Source organism: Cupressus sempervirens, chromosome 10, assembly GCF_028749045.1.
Source record: "Cupressus sempervirens isolate cs-2001-9-10 chromosome 10, ASM2874904v1, whole genome shotgun sequence".
NCBI lineage: Eukaryota > Viridiplantae > Streptophyta > Pinopsida > Cupressales > Cupressaceae > Cupressus > Cupressus sempervirens.
The window spans coordinates 783,241,936-783,260,104 of NC_143127.1; positions in this window are offsets into that span (position 1 = coordinate 783,241,936).

Consider the following 18,169-nt stretch of genomic DNA (forward strand, 5'->3'; position numbering starts at 1 on the left):
AGGCTGCTAGGTATGATCGTATGATTGGATTAGAGAGTGAGTTGAAGAAATTTTCTGATACTTCTTTCAAGTTTTTCGACCTAGGTGACTTGCACAGAAGACTAAACACCCAACCCATCCATCCAATCACGCAAAAAGGAAAGCAGATTAGTCGAGGTTGTCGGTTTCCCCATGTCTGTGTAAGCACCATAATTGGTAAGGGAATGCATTGAGAGATACAATCCGAAGACAAAACAAATCTTGTTGCCTGACTAATCTATTCTTCTTTTAGTGAATAAAGAGTTGATGTAGTCTGCCTTTGGGATTCCAATTAAGGAGGAATATTGTGACATTGATTTTTCATCATCTACATCAATGTTTAATGAGAATAAGACTCTAAGAAGAGAAGATATGTAGAAAACATGGTTTCAAACTCCTTGAGGGAAAAAGAGAAAAATGTTGAGGACTCTCTTTGAAACCAATTTGAAGAAGGAAATTGTGGATATCTTGGTGTTGTTGCATAGATTAAAGAGAAAGGAGGAGATCTTGGATTTCATTGAGCATCACTTCTACTTGGTCTAGGTCATCTATGTTGAAGGATTACAAATTGATTGGGCTCAAATTATATGCGAAGAGCTTGCCTCTTGGTTAAATTCCACAAAGGCATTCAAACAGTTCTTTATGTCATCATATTTGTGTTGACATATCAATCAAGTTTGTTGTTAGTGACACACACTTATTTAGATTTCTACCAAGTCCTTTGGACAAATCTTAGTGGTTATCGAGCAGTCACAGTTATAGTGAAGATCGACAGTGTAAATTGTGCATCTCAGTGTATGCCGAGTTTACCAGTGCAAGCTGAGTTGTGCAGTATTCATTGAGTTCGCAATGTATGTCATGCGAGTCTAGTGTTAACCGAGCTACTCAGCATTAACCAAGAGACTCAGTTTATACCGAGCTCGAAGTGATAGTGTTTACCAAGTCATAAAATGCAAATCAAGAGACTCAGTTTATATGTTAAAGTTTCACAGTATCTACCAAGTCACCAATGTAGATCGAGTTTAGGACTACTTGGAAGTGATCAGTATGGACTGAGCTTCTATGTCTACCAAGTGCATGATGATGCTGAGCATTGATAGTAGATGCCGAGTATCAGAACCTCACTGAGTTAGTCTTCAGAACCTGAATGTCTTCATGTGGGCCGATTTAGTAATATTTGTGGTAACTTGTATTATGGCCGATTTTGTAATTTGTAATTTGTATAATTGGATTGATATATGTAATGCATTATATCATATCCAAAGAGTATGTATGAATAGGCATAAGAATGTGAAGATGTAAATGCAAACAAAATCAGACAAAAGTAGGAGTGAATTACAAAGGCTACAATAGTATAAGGAGCAACAAAGTCATATCTATCACAACAAGGTGATCAATACTTAAAGGAATCTCATTCAAAAAACCAAGTTGTAGATCAAAGATCTTCTACTATTTCATCCTAATAGGTGGATCAGTCAAATCCTTTCACAAAGTAGACCTAATAGTCTTTTGTAAATCTCTTTACCGAGTGCATACTTAATTGTATGTTTGTAAATCATTTCACAAGGTGGACCTATTAGTCCTTATTGCTCCTAACAGGGCAGATCATTAGAAGTGATCAATGTAGGCTTTAACAGGCTATCTTTATACTACAGTACTAAAGTTGTGGGTATCATCCCTACCCCAGTTTTACTTTCTATTTGGAAGGTTTCTAGGTCACCAAATCTTTGTGTCACAATGTTATGAATGCTTTCTTATGCATGCAATTAGATCAGAGTTTACATAATGAATTATATGCTAATTGAATGGTTGGATTAAGAGTTGAAATTGTTGAAGTTTTCGAAGTTACTGATTCACCCCTCCCCTCTTAGTGACTTAGCTCAGTCTTGAATATTTCCAATAATTTGATATACACCTTAGCCACACATCATCTATGACTTGGCCTACCTAGTATTGAAAACTTTGATGAGAACACCAAGGTACATGAATTCTATCCTCACCTATAATTGCAAAGGAGGTTTGAAGAATACGTAAGGGTCAATGATGCCTTTACAATGAGGCTATGCTGGGAATTGCAAGGGTGCCATGAGTGGAGTTTTTCACCAGAAGCCATATCAACAATTAGCCAGTTCGGATGTTGTTTCATCCAATTTCTATATTTCTACTACCTGAAGATTGGTGCATTTGATGGTTTCCTGAAGAGACTCCCCAAATATCCCAAAGATAAGGTAGTTCTTGTTGAGTTATTTAGACAGATATTAGAAGTGAAAACCTTATGTTCTAATGTGAAGAAGATAGTTGGGATTTCATTTCCAATTGTGGTAGGACCTTATTCTTGTGCCTCAAGTCCTAATGCTCGAAATTTAGTTAAAGCCTTTGAGAACAAAGTTAAATTGATTGATTATGAAGTTTTAAGACCTTAGTATGATTTTGTTAACTTTGTAAAAGATCATTTGAAGCTTGGGTATGCTTCTAGGCATGTTCTGGATATTGAAGATTATTGGGCCGAATGTTATAATGAGTACCAAACTAGAGAAAGGTACTAGTCTAGGTTGACACTTGATGAGATTAAGTTGTATAATGACATTGTTGATGTTAGTGATCTTGTAGATGATGACTCTTATATGTGACCCTCAACCTATGAGAAAATCAAGGACACTCATATAGTGTCAATTCTGCTTGAAAGTCCTGTTATTGATACAATGGATGTCCTCATGAGTGGTATCATCAAAAGGATAGATAAATGGGTAGAATGGACTAGAGCAAGAAGAAAAAGAACTAGAGCCACAAGTTCTGTTAGTGGAGTATCTTCTAGAACAACTCAACTACTACTACTTCCACTACTGCTGCTACATCAACATCCGTTGGACCAACATAATCTGTTGGTGGAGGGGAAGACCAACCTCCCAAGGATAATGTATAAGTCCCTCCAACCTGTGGAGGAGGATCTCTATAAGATACTGTAAAATTTGGAGATAAAGGGATAGAGAAAGTTAAAGAAAAGGAGAAGGAGAAATCAGTAGCCAAGGACTCCTCCCTTGTGCCAGTTATCAACCTTGATGGGGATAATAACCCATTGGATGGTCAAGAGCAGGAAGCATCTCAACAAGGTGACACTCTAGACCTCTATGTTACTAAGGCAATTGCCTTTCCATTTTCTAGCCAAAGCAATTCGACACCCCCAGTTGCAAGGCCGACTTTTGCCTATGCTTCTATTTATGGTAATTGGTTCAAGGTCATTGGATCAACAACCCTGCAATCAACACTCAATGTCCTTTCAACTCAATCTTGGTTAGAAGAGACCATAGATAGAAAGAAGAGGATATGTGAGGAAGGTGCTCCATCAAAAGACCTCATTGTACATGAAACTAAATCTCATCTAGTGCTAAAGAAGGTGAAAAATTAGAAGACTCTAGCAACATTGGCAATAGATTCTTCTACTAGTCACATCCTAGTGGGGATTGCAGAACCTCAAAATTAGGGAAAATTTCATGAGTTAACTCCTAATGATTTTCATATTAGAATGGTTGACATAGGCATTCCAGTGCATGATTCTATGGTCAACATCTAAAAGTCAACAAATATAAAGATTGAAGATAGATTAGAGGAGTTAAGGTCAGAGAAAGAGGTAATAAAAGCCTCAAATAAAGAATTAATGGATTTCATCAGAGTTGCATTTGGAAGCACATCTACAAGTACATTTGACCCAAGTGTAGAGGTGATGCAAGGAAGGATAGGGAAAACTAGGGCCAAAGGCACACCCAGCTCTCCAAACTACCCTGCAAGTGTTAACACAATAGAAGCAAACACAAAGAACAACAACCGAAGGAGGAAGAAGAGTAAAACAATTTCATCGATTCTTCAAATATTCAACATTCATGCCCAGCTGTAAGGCATTCTCGGTTATGGCTAGATACAAAATACATTTATACACAAAGATCAACAACAAATTCACACTTTCTAGTTTTTCTCTCAAATCCTTTCTTCAAACTACCCTAAAACTGTCCTAGCTCTAAGCCTAAACACTCTATTTATACTAGCCAAAATGGCTTACAGATCATTCTAGAACATGGAGAAGCCACAAGTTGGCTCTCAACAAATATTAAATGAAAATAAACCTAACATTAAATACACAAGTCGGCTTGCATCTGCAATTAATTGTCCTAAAATTGATGTTGGAGAAAGATCACGATATCTCCTAGTTTCGATTAAGTTAGACCTTGCACTTCAAATTGTGGGTAGATATCTAGGTCCTCTACAACCCCTTAAGTGCGCAAAGTCTAATTTATCAAGGAAAAGTGCGCATCCATTCCAAAAGTTGAGCACAAAAAATTGTCATGTAGAACTGCCAAAAATTGATATTTTGGGAGAATTACCATAACTCCCAACCTATAAGGAGTTAGAACTTGCACCTTGGACCATAGTAATCTAGGCCCTCTTCAATCCTTGAAGTGCGCAACCTTTCACTCATTATGGAAAATTAAATACATGGTCTGCAAGAGAAACCTAGAAACCAAAAAATGTAGTTTCAACAAAACCTAGTTTCAATAGCAAGATGAAAATTGAAAACATGCAGGATAGTAGTGCAACCCAGGATGCTCTTGCATTAGTCAACCAGGGCTAGAAGAAATGATTCTCCTAAATCATTGAGTTTTCACAACCTAAGATGAATCCAACTTAGATTGAGAAATCCATGAAGCATCTTCGATAGGTCTGTTCTTCCACTTCATTAGATATTCATAGTAATCTTTTCCTCTTGTGCTCTTACCAATTCTTTGATCCAATATCTGTTCAACTTCTTCAATCTGTTTCTTAGGATAATTATCAGGTATAGTAACTTCATCATTTGACTCATGATATATATATAGATCAACAACATTGAATATAGGAGATATATCCATTTCATCAGGCAACTCAATTTCATAGGCATTTCCATTGTCAAACTTCATCAAGATCTTACAAGGTCCAAACTTTTTCATCTTCAACTTACTGTATGTTCCAATAGGAAATCTTCCTTTCTTTAGATGAATCATCACCTCGTCACCAACTTGAAAATCATGATTTCTTCTAGACCAATGAACATTCTCCTTATAATTTTGATTACTTTGTTCTATCCTCAACTTCACTTCCTTAAGGAAAGATTTCATATAATCAACAAATTCTTCTCGTGCAACACTTCTCTTTTCTTCACCAACAACATCTCTCAAATCTAATACTCCTCTAGGCTTCATTCCAGTAACAATCTCAAAAGGTTTCTTTCCTATACTTCTATTAACAAAATTATTATATGCAAATTTAGCTTGTGCCAATACCATCTCCTAATTACTTGGCTTATTCCCAACTAAATATCTCAGCAAATTACCCAAGCTTCTATTCACAACCTCTGTCTATTCATCTATATGTGGATGGAATGTAGAACTAAGCTTCAACTCAGTACCCATCTTCTTCCACAAAGTCTTCCAAAAATATCCAACAAACTTACTGTCTCTGTCAGAAATAATACTTCTTGGTAATCCATACAATCTTACAATCTCTTTAAAGAAAAGCTCAGCAACATGCTCAACATCTGATTTCTTCTTACATGGCATGGAATGAGCCATCTTAGAAAATCTGTCCATTACAACAAATATAGAATCATACCCCTTCACTGTCTTAGGTAAACCAAGAACAAAATCCATACTGATGTCACTCCAAGGTTTCTCAGGAACAGTAATAGATCTATACAAACCAATGTTTTAACTCACTCCTTTTCTAACTTGAAAAAAACTCCACAACTCTTTACAAATTTCTAAATATCCTTATTCATTTATGGCCACTAATACTTCTCTTTTAGCAAACTCAATGTCTTATCAATTCAAAAATGTCCAGCCAATCCACCACTATGCTTTTCCTTAATTAGATTCAACCTCATAGAAGTTCTAGGAATACACAAAAGAATACCTTTAAACAACATACCTTCCTGGATGAAATACTCATCATACTTACATGATTTGTCAGATTTAATGCTTTGCACTCTCTCCATGCCTCAGAAAAATCAGGATCAACATCATACAACTTTTTCGTTTCATCAAAACCAAGAACTTGAACCTTCATTTTAGTCAACAAAGAACATCTTCTACTCAATGCATTAGCAACTCTATTAGTAACTCCACTCTTGTGCTTAATGACAAATATAAAATTCTACAAGTATTCAACCCACATCATATGTCTCTGATTCAATTTATGTTGACTTCCCAAGTATTGTAAAGCTTTATGATCAATATACAACACAAAATCCTTAGGAATCAAATAATGTCTCCACTTCTTCAAGGCTTGAACAATAACATAAAACTCTTGATCAGACATAGAATACTTCCTTTTAGCATCATTCAACTTCTCACTAAAGAAAGCAACAAGTTTACCTTCTTGACTTAATATAGCTCCTATTGCATTACCACTTGCATCACATTCAACTTGAAATACTTAATTGAAATCAGGTAAAGCCAATATAGGTAATTCAACAACCTTTTGTTTCAAAGTCTCAAAACTCTTATCAGCTCCATGTGTCCACTTGAGTTCCTTTCTATCTCCTCTCATTGTCTTAGTCATAACATTACAAAGAAAACTGAAATTCTTTATAAACTTTCTATAAAAACTAGCAAAACCATGAAATGATCTTACCTCACCCACATTATCAGGTGTAGGCCACTCCAAGATTGCTTTAACCTTCTCAGGATCCATCTTCAATCCATCAGCTGAAACCACAAATCCCAAATACATAATCTCTTTTTGCATAAAAGAACACTTTTTCAGATTAATCAACAACTTTTCCTCTTTCAACCTCTGTAATATTTGTCTAATATGCTCAAGATGTTCTTCCTCAGTCTTACTGAATATCTTAATGTCATCCAAATAAACAATCACAAACTTACCCAAGAATCTTTTCAGAACCTCATTCATCAACTGCATGAAAGTACTAGGTACATTGTTCAAACCAAAAGGCATAACCAACCATTCATACAAACCATCTTTTATCTTGAAAGAAGTCTTCCATTCATCACCTTCCTTGATTCTGATAAGATGATAGCCACTCTTCAAATCAATCGTGGTAAAATACTTTGCTCCACTCAAACAATCCATTATGTCATCCATCCTTAGTATAGGAAACCTATATTTCACTGTGATCTTGTTAATAGCTCTGGAATCAATACACATTCTCCATTCTCCATTCTTTTTAGGTGCTAATACAACATGTACAATACATGGACTCAAACTTTCTCTGATCAAACCTTTCTGCAACAACTCATTTACTTGTCTGTTAAGTTCTTCATTCTCTGTAGGTGTCAATCTATTTGGAAAACTAGCTCCAGGAACCTGCAAGATCGTAACCCTCTACAAGTTATAGGTCAAATCTACAAATTTGCAACCCCTGCAACCAAATCCAAATAAGGGTTCTACATGATCCAATCTCCATAAGGATGAACCTTAAGCTCTGATACCACCTGATGCAAAGAAGGATAGGGAAAACTAGGGCCAAATGCACACCCAACTCTCCGAACCACCCTGCAAGAGTTAACACAACGGAAGAAAACACAAAGAACAACAACCAAAGGAGGAATAAGAGTAAAATACTTCATTGATTCTTCAAATATTCAACATACATGACTAGCTATAATGCCTTCTAGGTTATGGCCAGATACAAAATACATTCATACATAAAGATCAACAACAAATTTGCACTTTCCAGTTTTGCTCTCAAATCCTTTCTTCAAAGAGCCTTAAAACTATCCTAGCTCTAAGCCTAAACACTCTATTTATACTAGCCAAAATGGCTTACAGATTATTCTAGAACATGGAGAAGCCACAAGCTAGCTCTTACCAAATATTAAATGAAAATAAACCTAACATTAAATACACAAGTCAACCTACAATCACAATTAACTGTCCTAAAACTGATGTTTGAGCAAGATTGCGATATCTCCTAGTTTTGATTGAGTTAGAACTCAGGCTTTAAGCTGTGGGTCGATATCTAGGTGCTCTACAACCCTTGAAGTGTGCAAAGTTTGATTCATCAAGGAAAAGTGTGCATCCATTCCGAAAGTTGAGCATAGAAAACTGTTGCACAGAACTACCAGAAATTGATGTTCCCGGGGAATAGCCATAACTGCCAACCTATAAGGAGTTAGAACTTGCACCTTGGACCATAGATAGTAATCTAGGCCCTCTTCAATCCCTAAAGTGTACAACCTTTCATTCATTATGAAAAATTAGTTACATGGTCTGCAACAGGAACCAAAAAATTAGAAAAAATAGTTTTAGCAAAGCCCAGTTTTAGTAGCAAGATAAAAATTGAAAACATGCAAGATAGTAGTGCAACTCAGGATGCTCCTGCATCAAAAAAATAGGGCTAGAAGAAATGATTCTCCTGAACCATTGAGTTGTCACAACCTAAGATGAATCCAACTCAAATTGAGAAATCCATGAAGCATATTCCATAGGTTTGTTCTTCCACTTCACTAGATATTCATAGTAATCTTTTCCTCTTGTGCTCTTACCAATTCTCTGATCCAATATTTGTTCAACTTCTTCAATCTGCTTCTTAGGATAATCATTAGGTATAGTAACTTCATCATCTAACTCATGATACTTATATAGATCAGCAACATTGAATATAAGAGATATATAAGATAGTAGTGCAACTCAGGATGCTCCTGCATCAAAAAAATAGGGCTAGAAGAAATGATTCTCCTGAACCATTGAGTTGTCACAACCTAAGATGAATCCAACTCAAATTGAGAAATCCATGAAGCATATTCCATAGGTTTGTTCTTCCACTTCACTAGATATTCATAGTAATCTTTTCCTCTTGTGCTCTTACCAATTCTCTGATCCAATATTTGTTCAACTTCTTCAATCTGCTTCTTAGGATAATCATTAGGTATAGTAACTTCATCATCTAACTCATGATACTTATATAGATCAACAACATTGAATATAAGAGATATATCCATGCTGTCAGGAAACTCAGTTTCATAGGTGTTTCCATTATCAAACTTCATCAAGATCTTACAAGGTCCAAACTTTTTCATCTTCAACTTACTATATGTTCCAATAGGAAATCTTCCTTTCTTTAGATGAACCATCACCTCATCACCAACTTGAAAATCATGATTTCTTCTAGACTAATCAACATTCTCCTTATAATTTTGATTAATTTGTTCTATCCTCAACTTCACTTCCTTATGCAAAGATTTCATATAATTAGCAAATTCTTCTCCTGCACCACTTCTCTTTTCTTCACCAGTAACATCTCTCAAATCTGATACTCCTCTAGGCTTCATTCCAGTAACAATCTCAAAAGGTGTCTTTCCTGTACTTCTATTCACGAAATTATTATATGCAAATTCAGCTTGTGCCAATACCATCTCTTGATTACTTGGATTATTCCCAACTAAACATCTCAACAAATTGCCCAAGCTTCTATTCACAACCTCTATATTTCCATCTATCTATGGATGGAATGTAGAACTGAACTTCAACTCAGTACTCATCTTCTTCCACAAAGTCTTCTAAAAATAACCAAAAAGCTTACTGTCTCTGTCAAAAATAATACTTCTTGGTAATCCATGCAATCTCACAATCTCTTTAAAGAAAAGTTTAGCAACATGCTCAGTAATTGATGTCTTCTTACATGGTATGAAATGAGCCATCTTAGAAAATCTGTCCACTAAAACAAATATACAATCATACCCTTTCATTGTCTTAGGTAATCCAAGAACAAATCCATACAAATGTCACTCCATGGTTTCTCAGGAACAGTAATAGGTGTATACAAACCAATATTTTGACTCACTCCTTTTGCAACTTGAAAAACCCCACAACTCTTTACAAATGTCTGAACATCCTTATTCATTTATGGCCAATAATACTTCTTTTTTAGCAAACTCAATGTTTTATCAATTCCAAAATGTCCAGCCAATCCATCACTATGCTTTTCTTTAATCATATTCAACCTCATAGAACTTCTAGGAATACATAACTGAATACCTTTAAACAACATACCTTCTTGAATGAAATATTCATCATACTTACATGATTTGTCAGATTTGGTGCTCTGCAGTCTCTCCATGCCTCAGAAAAATCATGATCAACTTCACACAACTCTTTCATTTCATCAAAACCAAGAGCTTCAACCTTCATTTCAGTCAACAAAGAACGTTTTCTACTCAATGCATCAACAACTCTATTAGTAACTCCACTCTTGTGCTGAATGAAAAATGTAAAATTCTGCAAGTACTTAACCCACTTCATATGTCTCTGATTCAATTTTTTTTGACTTCCCAAGTATTGTAAAGCTTTATGGTCAGTATACAACACAAACTCCTTAGGAATCAAATAATGTCTCCACTTCTTCAAGGCTTGAACAATAGCATAAAATTCTTGATCATACACATAATACTTCCTTATAGCATCATTCAACTTCTTACTAAAGAAAGCAACAGGTTTACCTTCTTGACTTATTATAGCTCCTATTGTATGACCACTTGCATCACATTCAAGTTGACATACTTTATTGAAATCAAGTAAAGCCAATATAGGTAATTCAACAACCTTGTGTTTCAAAGTCTCAAAACTCTTATCAGCTCCATGTGTCCACTTGAATTCCTTTTTATCTCCTCTCATTTTCTTACTCATAACATTACAAACAGAAATGAAATTCTTTATAAACTTTCTATAAAAACTAGCCAAACCATGAAATGATCTTACCTCACCCACATTCTCAGGTGTAAGCCACTCTCAAATTGCTTTAACCTTCTCAAGATCCATCTTCAATCCATCAACTAAAACCACAAATCCCAAACACACAATCTCCTTTTGCATAAAGAACACTTTTTTAGATTAATCAACAACTTTTCCTCTTTCAACCTTTGCAATACTTGTCTAATATGCTCAATATGTTCTTCCTTAGTTTTACTAAATATCATAATGTCATCCAAATAAACAATCACAAACTTACCGAAGAATCTTTTCAGAACCTCATTCATTAACCACATGAAAGTACTAGGTGCATTGGTCAAACCAAAAGGCATAACCAACCATTCAGACAAACTATCTTTTGTCTTGAAAGCATTTTTCCATTCATCACCTTCCCTGATTCTAATTTGATGATAGCCACTCTTCAAATCAATCTTGGTAAAATAAATTTCTCCACTCAAACAATCCATTATGTCATCCATCCTCGACATAGGAAACCTATATTTCATGATGATCTTGTTAACAGCTCCTGAATCAGTACACATTCTCCATTCTCCATTCTTTTTAGGTGTTAATACAATAGGTACAACACATGGACTCAAACTTTCTCTAATCAAACCTTTCTGCAACAACTCATGCACTTGTTTGTTAAGTTCTTCATTCTCTGTAGGTGTCAATCTATTTGGCAAACTAGCTCTAGGAATCAAATCCATACAATGACTTATACTTCTAACTGGAGGTAAACCATCAGGAATATCATTAGCAATGATATCTTTATATTCATTCAATAGTTTTGCAATTTTTTCTATCACTCTGTCATCACCAACTTCTGCTACTTGGTCATTACTACCAACACTCGGTCCTCTAGGAACTATAGCAAAAAAACCTTGATTCTTCTTTACTTTCTTTTCAAATTGCTTTCCATTAGCCATACAAACTTTTATTGTAGTACAACTGACCTCTTCTAGACTTTCAATTAAAGGCAACAATATTTTTTCTTCCCATTTACCCAAAGAGTATATTGATTCAATCTTCCATCATGTACAACATATCTATCATATTGCCAAGGTCTACCCAACAAAATATGACAACAATCCATGGTCATAATATCACACAACACTTCATCAAAGTAATGTCCAATTTTGAACTTCACAATACATTGCTCACTTACCAATATCTTATGCTCATCTTTGATCCATGAAACATGATAAGGTTTGGGATGTTTCAGCCTTTGCAATTGCAACTTTGTAACTAGTTCTTCTGATGCCAAGTTTGTTGAACTTCCACTATTAATGATCACCCTGCAACATTTTCCAGCCATCTTACATCTGGTCTTGAAAAGACTTCTTCTAAGGATAGGTTCCTCTTCACTTCCCTTATTACATAAGGTCCTTCTTACCATCATATTTTCTCCAGCCTCAAGTCCACTTGGTGAACTCTCAATGTCTCCTTGAATCACAACATTTCTATTATTTTTCCCACTTTCAGAAGATTTGCATTCAAAAGATCTATGCCCTTCTTTGCCACATCTGAAACAATTACCACGAAAACTACCTCTAGAATAAGAATTACCTCTTCCTCGGTAAGAACTGCCACCTTTCCACTTGGTCTTGTCTTTTTCATCATTCTTCCATTTAGATTTTCCTTTATCCTACACAAAATTATTAGATCTTCCACCTTCACCATAAGATCTACCTCTACCTCTCTGGAATCTACCACCTCTACCTTTTTGTTTTTATTCATGCTTCTTTGTTAAGATCTCCTCAACTTTCAAGGCATATTGATATCATTCTTCCACACTTTTCAACTTTACAAAACTTATTTCATCTTGAATTTCAGATCTCAATCCATTTATGTACCTTGCAATTTTCTCAACATCATCATCCACATGTCCAGATCTTATGTACAATCTATAAGATTCCTCTGTATACTCTTTCATAGTCATATCCTTTTGTTTCAAATTTTGCATCTTTCTCAACAAGCTAGCTTGGTAATCAGCAAGAAGTAATTTGTTCTTTACCTTGTTTACCATCTTTTGTCATGTTCTAATCTTCTCCTTTCCTCTCCTTTGTCTATCAGTTTGTAGATGCTCCCACCATAGTGAAGCATGACCTTTCAATCTAGTAACTATAATCTTCACCTTTCTATTATCAGTAGTGTTTTCATACTCAAATAAATTCTCCATATCTGATATCCAATCCAACACAACATTGGTATCCAATTTTCCATCATAAGAAACAACTTCTACAATAGGCTTTGAATTTTCCCTTGATAATACTCTTAATAATCTTTCTTCATCATGATCTTCTTCAAGTTCTAGATTATGGTTTGGTGCGGTTGCTTCATCATCACTTACATCATCAAGATGTGCTCCTCTCATTTGGGTTGTCTCCACAACATCTAATATGGCTACAATTTGTCTCAATTGATCCAATATAGTATTATCAACATTTCCTCTACCACGAACCATCTTTACAAATTGGGTTCCTACAAGATTGTAACCCTCTGCAAGTTATAGGTCAAATCTGCAGAATAGTAACCCTACAACCAAATTCAAATCAGGGTTCTACATGATCCAATCTCCACAAGGATGAACCTCAAGCTTTGATACCACCTGACACAAGGAAGGATAGTGAAAAATAGGGTCAAAGGCACACCCAACTCTCTGAACCACCTTGCAAGAGTTAACACAAAAAAAGAAAACACAAAGAACAATAACCAAAGGAGGAAGAAGAGAAAAATACTTTCATTGATTCATCAAATATTCAACATACATGCCTAGCTGTAATGCCTTCTAGGTTATGTCTAGATACAAAATACATATATACACAAAGATCAACAATAAATTAGCAGTTTCTAGTTTTTCTCTCAAATCCTCTCTTCAAATTGCCCTAAAATTGTCCTAACTCTAAGCCCAAACACTCTATTTATACTATCCAAAATGGCTTATAGATCATTCTAGAACATAGAGAAGCCACAAGTTGGCTCTTATAAAATATTAAATGAAAATAAACCTAACATTAAATACACAAGTCAGCTTGCATCTACAATTAACTATCCTGAAACTGATGTTTGAGCAAGATCATGATATCTCCTAGTTCTGATTAAGTTAGAACTCACACTTCAAATTGTGTGTAGATATCTAGGTCCTCTACAACTTCAAACTGTCATGCAGAACTGCCAGAAATTGATGTTTCGGGAGAATTTCCATAACTCCCAACCTATAAGGAATCAGAACTTGCACCTTGGATCATCGATAGTACTCTAGGCCCTCTTCAATATTTGAAGTGCACAACATTTCATTCATTATGGAAAATTGGTTACATGGTTTGCAATAGGCACCCTGAAACCAAAAAATAGAGTTTCAACAAAACCCAATTTCAACAACAACAACATAAAAACTAAAAACATGTAGGATAGTAGTGCAACCCAGGATGCTCCTACATCAAGAGGAGAACACAAATTTATTTCTCAAGCATTAAGAAGAGAGGCAATTTGGACAAGTTAGTTGTGCTTGGATTGATGAATTGAAGATCCAAGGTCCCCCTCTCATTAAGAACCTTGGAAATCTATTACTAGACATAGATAGATTGAGAGAAGCAATGTCAAATCACTAGACTTCAAAGATGCTTTGTGTAGTAATCATGAAATGTAATTAGCCAGTTCTAAAGGGCCTATAAATGTAACTTTTTGATAAGTGAATAAGATCACCAAAATTTTGATGTGGGAAAACCCCTATAGCTGGGACTACTATGTGAGAGTCTACATTCATGTTATTTTAATTTTAGCTTTTGCTTAGCTAAAACTGGGTTTTGGAGGAGCAATTTCAGAGAAGAATGGTTTCAGAAAAGGGGAATTATTTGCGTGCTCCACATGTTTTTCATTTTAGCATCAGATCTAGCGATCTAGCTTGGAAGCCTATGAGTCGAGCCGCTGCCCTCTATCATCACTACATTCTGCCATTGCGGCCTCTTGTCGCCACTTGTGAGCCACCTGCTTATGGGTCATTGCCCTTTGTTGTCACTATCTTTTGCCACTGCAACTTTTGTTGATGAGACTTCTATCTCAAGAATTGCTATTGTCTGTTGTGCTTTGCTTGCCCTAGCCATGATCTACTCGGGAGCTATCACTGTTGCTCTGCACCACTCCTCACTCCTTCCATGTCTTCTATAAAGGGACTCTACCATAGGAAAATTGCCAACTTCTAGTTTGGTGCCAATGTCTTCAAATAGGTTATTGGGTACCAACTATTCGACGAATTGTGCATCACATTTGGTTTCAGATTCTTTGCTTGCTACCATTCCCTTGACTTGACCTCACTATTGTGTGGAGGTATTTGGTGGAATTCAACACATCTATTATGAAATCATGACACATGACACACTAAACTTTTGGAACAGTTAGCTATCTATAAACTATTTGATAGAATGCTTGGTCTATGGTAATGCTATGAGTTTCCAAGGGTATCTTCTTTTTGTGGGCATACCTTCCTTCTTTGTGAGCCATGACACCCTTATCTAAGCCAATTACACTCTAGTAACTTGCTGATCACTTGACTATAGTGGAGTCTGCTAATGTTGTCTTGCAAAGTGTTGTTTTTTAGTTAACTTCACTCTATATTAAACTCATAGAATAGTTGACTTTGTTGGAATCTGAGAACCACACACTATGAGATACTGTGCAATCTCTAGTCGCTGAGACGACGGGCCTTAAGGCTAATTTGGACTCTGCTACCATGCAACTCAGGGAGTTAGATACTATTAAAGAGAAATAATCAGAGATCATGGATAGACATTCTTCACTATTAAAGAAGATTGAATTGAAGGTGAAGTCTTGGGCTTATTTATGCAACTTTGTGGCTTAGGCTCCTCTTTCAAGCATTGCGAAGTTAGTACAAGGGAAGATGAACGATGAGTGGGTTAGGCAGACTCATGACCTAAACCTACAAGTCTGTGGTCTCTCCTCCATTGATGATCCCTCGACTACTGGATACTCCTTGCTCAAGGATCAACTAGACATTTTAGACATCACTCTTGACACGTGTTGGTTAGGCCTAGATGACACTCTCTTTATTGGGTTCCTCTCCCTCTCTAACAAGTTGTTGGCTCTTAGGGAAAAGAGAAAGTTATTCTTTCATTCCCCTAAGATCTACCTAGATGAGGACCTCACCCAATCACAGGTGGTAGAACTCAAGCAAGCTTGTGCTCTTGTTGTGGCAGCCAGATAAGAGGGTAAATATGCAGTCATTAGAAATCTAAAGTAGTAATCCATGACACCTTTCCTATAGGTTGGGTTTTGAGGGTGGCCTTTAAGGCCAAATGATGTGTTCAGTAGTAGTTGAGCATGGGCTCTTTGTGCCTTAACTACTAGAACGACAATGGTATCCTCTAGTCTATGCCTGGCTTACTTAATGACACTATTGGCTCTACCGACCTTCTTTTTATTACAAAGACACATGAGAGCCCCATGCATCCTCTTCTCAATATTTTTGGTTATCAGTGGCTCTCCTCTTTTAGAGACTAGGTCAGGTGCTTTGGTGGGGTTAGAGGTTTTAGTGGGGTCACTTGTCTTATTCAGGACCACCTTTTCAGTACTATTGCCTTGGTTCACTCTGAAAACTATGCTAGGTTCATGTAGATTCACATTGATCAAGGGACCTCGCTCTATAGAGATACGTATGTCGATATTTGTTACTTCCTGCTAGCATCTTTGTACTATGCAGTTCATAACACTAAGGGTGGGGACCCCTATGAGGACCTTCTTGAGCACATTACCAAATTCTTTTCCGTGGGGACATCATCATTTTGGGAGACTTTAATGCATAGACCAGAGACCTACAACCTCCCCTCCATGATTGTAGGTCTGATCCCATGTGTATGATTGCTTTTGATGCTGGTTCTATGGATCTGCATCAGCTCTCTGAGGATTGTCAAGGGCCCTTCACTAGGTAGGGTTGAAATTTGTTACAGCTTTGTGAATCATCAGACTTAGTGATCTTGAATGGGCTCTCTTGCTTTCCTGGATCCAAACTCTTCACTTGTTGGCCACATGGTGGTGGTGCTAGTGTTGTGGACTATGTTCTCCTTACTGCCTCCTTCATCCCTCTCATTTTTTGCTTTACCATCTCTCACCTTCGTCTAGCTGACCATGCCCTCCTTAGCATCACCCTTCAAGGAGCCCTAACACCTCCTATCCCTTCCTTATCCACTTCTTGTTTCCCTCATCTTCTAGTGACCTCCCCCCTTTCCCCTCCCATGCTCACACTTCTTTTCACTTCATTGATGGTGACATGAAGCTCTTCATCCATCACCTTAGATGACTTCTCCTGCAGGATCCCTTCTTTGATTTTGGGGATGCCACCTCCATGTTCTGCTCACTTGTGTCTGCCTTGTGGGAGTCTTCCTTTCTCCATTTCTCACTGCACCTTCTCGTTCACCCCTCGCCCCACTTGTAGATCTTGCCTCATGAGCCAGTGGTTCAATGAGGACTGCAAATCCTTTCATTGCATGCTTCACCCTACTCCACCCACTTCTTCCTCCTCTTCGTCTCAGTTGAGGCTCAACTACTACTGCTTTCTTCACCATAAGAAATGGAAGTTCACTTTGCTATAGTATAGATCTCTTTGTGCCACATTCTTCCAGTCTCCAAATCTCTTTTGGTGCACCATGTTTCCTCGCCACCCTCCTCCCTCCTCTCTGGACCTTCACTCCCTTACCTCCCACACCTCCACCCTCTATGATATTCCTGCCCAACCCCCTCTCCATCTCATCCTCCAACTCACCTATTGTCACTTCTTCTCCTTTTCCCACATTAGTGAGTTAGTTAGAGTTATGAATAATAGCAAAACACCAGATGAGGAAGGATTCCAAGTAGAACTCTTCAAGTTAGGTATCTCTATCCTTGGTCCCTTTCTTACAATTCTCTTTAATCTATTGGTATGTGTCAACTTTCCCAACTCTTGGCTATGACATATTATCTATTTGATCCATAAATTTGGGCCAACTTCCAACCCTGGGAACTATAGGACCATCATGGTTGGGCATTACCTTAACCAAACTCTATGCAACTATGCTAAACGATATCCTATCTCGATCAACAACATTGCTAGGCTAGAGGTCAGGTTGGGTTTCGTACAGATTTTCAAACCACTGATCACATTTTGACCTTACAGGCCATTATTGAGGAGGCTTGCCACCGTTCGATAAAAGTTTACTGTTGTTTTGTTCAGTTTCGCAAAGCCTTCGAATCTATTCCTCTAAAGGCTCTCTTTTAGCATCTTAGGGGCATCGGGATCTTAAAGATTCTCCTTACATCTATTATAAGGTTATACAAGTGCATTGTGGACAGATTCAAGACTCCACAAGGCTTCTCTGACCCTATCCAAAGCACTATCATGGTGAAACAACGTTGCCTTCTC